The following is a 5027-nucleotide window of genomic DNA, read 5'->3' as shown; positions in this document are numbered from 1 at the left end:
CTTCCCCGCAGCGGCCGCCCACGGAAGAGCGGGGACGTCGCTTCCTGGGCCGGGCCCCGCTGAGGAGGCTCCGGGGCTCGGCCCCGGTGAGGGGCAGGGAGAGGGGATTTGGGGACGAAAAGGGGTGAGGATGGAGAAGCAAGGTCGTAGGGGGAAAGGGGGAGGGAAAGGTGGGGTGTTTGAGGCTCCTGAGCAGCAGCCGCCTCAGCCCAAGGGTTGGAATCGCACTTATCGTAGAATATCGCCCTATGTCATAGAGTATCGTCCTATATCGTAGAATCACATTAAGGGTGGAAGAGAAATCCAAGATCAGCTGCTCCAACCGTCCCCCCGGCCACCAGTGTCACCCGCTAAGCCATGGCCCTAAGCACCACAGGGCCGGGAGACACAGTCCAGGGAAAGGCTGATGTTTCGTTAGCTGCATGGCGAGCACGAAGGCAGGGACAGGACATCAGGCAGCACCTCAGGGACCCTTCACAGCACCTGTGTCCCACGCGAGCTGGAGCTAGGAAGAGAGCTGCGTCCTTGCGGGGCTCCAATGTCCTCCTCAAATTCTCCTCTTGCACTCTTTCCTCTGCGCCGCGCAGTGCCATCCCTTCTCCTCTCAGCCACAGCAAACCAGCGCCCGACAGCCGCCTTGCTTTTGAATCAAAACTGATTTTTTTCCAGCTCAGACTGCTCCCACGAATGCCATGGGGTGTGCTCTTATGCTGACTGCAGCAGAAAGAGAAAGAGCTGCTGCTATTTAAAACTTATTCCTCTTTCCCTTCTCGTTTACTCAGTGCTGTCACTTGGCGTGTTTTTTCCCCATTCAGCAGAGAAATCCAGTTGCGAAAGCAGGTCTCACCTCGGAAGGACAAACAGGCAGCAAGAAAAAGGGCAGCTCAGTTACTTCAGAAACGGAGGGAGAACACTTCTGAACGCAGCCAGCCAAGCAAATCCAGGAACTCAACTTTCTTTCAGAGCATGGCACAAGTAGGGATGGCTACTTGGACCTTCTCTGCGGTGTCTCGCACGCATGGGTGGGTATGGGGAAGGAAGTAGAACTCAAATTATCTCATACCAGTCAGACTCCCCGGGCAGCCAGCAGACTGCATAAGTGCCATCTGTTAAGGAAGTGCTGATGAACAAGTTACTGGTTGGTGCCATTAAGAAAAGCTTGGGAGGGAGGCTGCTGTCTTAATTATCACTTGCAGTCATGCAAGGCAAACTCAAATCACAGAATGCAAAGAGAGGGAGTGCAGTAGCTGCAGACCTGGTTAGCCAGATTCCAACCATTTTCAGTATAATTCACTTTTATTGCACAACACAAACATTTGTCTTCTTTATCTAGTCTGGTTTTTATTTAAAATATATTACCTGAACTGAAAAGCCAAGTGTAGTAAAAAATAAAATACTACAGTACCCACAATATTAAACTTCACACCGCAACTTATTTAAAAATAAAAGACATTTGGAGATAATTCCAAACTCTAATCGTTGGCATCTAGGCTGGATTTTCAAAGGCATAAAAGGTTACAAAGCTTAGAGACATACAATTCAGCAAAACAAAATCAATTTATAAAACAGTAAAGGAGAGGTAAACTTATACTAAGTTTGTGTAAGTAAAACGAGTAAGAACTGCTGTTCTGGAAAGCAGTTTTCAGTAAAAGGAGTACATAAAGATCAGAATAACAGAACGATTACCCCCCAAAAAATAGCTTATTTGCAGAAAGATTAAGAGACTAGAGGGTTTTTGGTTTTTAAATTAGATTATGATTCTATAGCCTAAATTCAGAACTGTCCTGCTTCCTCTCTGACATGTGTCAACAACCTGAAAACATTTACAATTGTTTACCTACAAATAACCAGAGGTCAGCGTAACCCCAAGGTTCAGCAATACCAATCATAATGTCAAGCTAGCGAGGGCTACACAAGGTGAGGAGCAAAGTAGTTATAAAAATTAAGAAAGTGAAACAAGCAACATCATGTCCGAGATTTATGATGAACGACGAGACCGTCTTTCTACATTCTTTGCTCCTAAGTATTCTCTTATCTCTAGGCAGATGTGTCCCAAACTTGATCAATACTTTGCCACCCACGCACAAAAGAAAGATACGGTGCATAAGGTGTGGCTCGAAGGTCCTCAGACCTCTAAACAACAATGCTGAAATTCCAGTAGCATGACCCAGCAGCCACCTCACTGGTCACTGCTGTAGCTCCCAGTTCAAGCCCCACAGCCACTGATTTTTGCCCCAGACTTAACTTGAGATATCTCAATACAATGAACTTACACATAAAAACTGGAAGAACACAGTCAAGGTTGGCCAGGTTTCTGGAGGGACTGGAGTCTCTGAATGACCTCACATAAATGGTGATGAATGCTCCTCTGCTTCACACAGCACACGAGCTAAAATAAAGTGAAATATATACACATATATATATATTCTGCACAATGCAAACAATCGGCTCTGAGACTTTCCCTGTTGGCATTTCCATCATCCTCTCCATCATGTCACTTGTCCCAGGTCATCTATGAACAAGAATGAGCAGTGAGAATAAAGTTGGGCCGGAAGACTGCCAGGGTTCACACAAATTAAATGAAGTTAGAAAATGTTTGTCAGTAAACGATTTTCACTGATTCTTTAGCAACTATCAGTCACGATATTGTAATACTAAAAAAAATCCTGAAGGTTAGGACAGACTGGGTATTCACCTAGAAAAAAAATCCCAGGCTGCAGCAGAGAGAAGTAGCAGATTTTCTGCACACGGAATCGTACATCTTAACGGTTACAGAAAGGGGAAGGGGCCAAGGGGGAATCCAGTCAGAGTCCTTATCTCATTGTGAATCTTCAAGCTAGACACCTCATCTCCTCATGCCTCTTAGAGTTCATCCCAAAAATGGAGATGTGGGAAAGTGCAGAGCAGGACCCGACTGACTTACTCCTACAGAGCTGGTGAGGTTTGTCCCTGGGGAAATAACACTGCAGAACTGATTCCTTCCCGCTTTCGTTTGCGCGACAAGCAGCACACGTGCTCAATGCACATGATCCGCTTGAAACAAGCTGCTGATCACTGCCCCAGGCCTGAATACAATCTCACTCGGCTTCAGATTCCAGGAGGAAAACACAGATACGCTGAGCACCATCAATAAAAGAACTGGCCAAGTATCTCTGCCTTACACAATGCATACATTGGAACGATATGGCTCAAAACAGATTACCGTTTAACAAAGCTATCAGTTAGAACAATTTAAAATATCAAAACCCTTCAAACTTTGCTGGAATGTTAACAGCCACCTCAGTAAAGGTCAGATTCTGTGCTTATGCAAATCTCAAAATCTTATGCATTTCTCACATGACAAAGTCTTTGACATTTGCCTTCAAGGACTCAGGCCAGCAAGGTCCAACCCTGTGATGACTTGGCTGTGCTGCTGAAGCCAGACACACCAGAGCAGAGCAGAAGAATGGAGGCTGCAATTGCATCAACAGGTACTTATTCCTAAAGGACTCATGCTGAGAATCAGGAAGGATCCTTGATTCTCCTCTAACCGTGATAGCCTTTACTTTTTCATATATTGAACACCTCTGGGATGAGGGATTTCACAAAATGAGCACAGGGGACATTGAAGGCATGAGCAGGCTCACCAGACACCTGATGTTGAACTTACTCCTACTCCATGGTAGTTTCAGGAAAGAGTGTTACAGAACTGAACAAACCCAACAAAATCCCCAAAATACGCACAAATGGAAACTTGAAAAGCCCCAAAACAAGCCAAAAAACAAACAAACAAAAAACTCATAAATGCAGAAACTGATCCTTGCTTACAGGATTGAGTTAAAAATCAGCTTTAAAAATATCCATCAGTTTCAGAAGAAAACATGCACCAGGAAACAAGAGAGAATCTGTAAATAGCTCCAAAGCTTCCCAGACAAAGTTCCTAGCACTTTCATTTCCCTCCAAGGAGGACAGAAGTTCAGCAACAAGTCTTTCGGCTGACTACATAGAGCAAGTAGAAACAACATAATTTTTCAACTCTTGAAATCAACAGCTGTTAAGTGGATGATTATGTAAACACTGACCACAGAACACCACACAAACATCTTTTCATGAGTGTTTTACAATGACAAGTAGGCATCCTTCCCATTTTACAAATGTAAAATTAGTGCAGGAGTATCTACTCCACTGTGAAATTGGCTAGGATGCTTAACGTAAGCGCTGATAGTAAGATCTCTCTTTCCTCCCTGTTAAAAAAAATGCTAAGCAATGCGTGTATGAGTTTGTGTTTATACACACAGCAACTTCAAAAATATCTAACAGTTCTACTTTTTAAATAAGTACCCCTAAAACAGCCCTGCCATTATCACCTGCAGTCATAAAAAGGAGGGAAACCACTGCAATGCAGATATTTAGTCTGTGCTTTGAAAAATATCTGAGACTCCTTATGTAGGAGGGGAAAAAAAAGTTGATTCTTAACACCAGTGATCCTGTACATCATTTTGGAACCAAAAGTAGCATGTATCCTGTCTCGGGATACAGAACACAGAAGGAAGAACATCTAAGGAAGAGTAACTTTCCTTCACGCTGAACCAGCTAAATGAACTGACATGCATTGTTCTTTTAATATCTGCAGAAGTGATGTTCATTGCAACGTTATTTCAATGACATGAAACCTGCGCAGCCAATTTGTCCAAGGACATGGTGTCAGCTTGCAACCACAAGGTATTTGGAGAGTTGTGTGCATGTAAAAGTTGCAATATAGGTATTAAAGTGACAAAAACATTTAAGTAAGGAGAAAAAAACAAAACCAACATTTAAGCACAGGGAAATAGGTATGTTCTAGCAAGCCTCTGGGCTAGCCAGACAGAAATAAATTCTTGAAGTAAATAAATAAATAAATAAGCAGCATTACATAGGCATTTAGTTTAATTAGACAATTATATAGCATTCATGATATACAAAACCAATCATCTTAACATAGATCAGCTACTCACATTTTTGTTGCAAACGCAGAATTTCAAAAATTACGTTATATGCCAAGAAAAGAT

Source organism: Aythya fuligula, chromosome 20 (assembly GCF_009819795.1).
Source record: "Aythya fuligula isolate bAytFul2 chromosome 20, bAytFul2.pri, whole genome shotgun sequence".
In the NCBI taxonomy this organism is placed as follows: domain Eukaryota; kingdom Metazoa; phylum Chordata; class Aves; order Anseriformes; family Anatidae; genus Aythya; species Aythya fuligula.
This window is presented reverse-complemented; position numbering follows the sequence as displayed.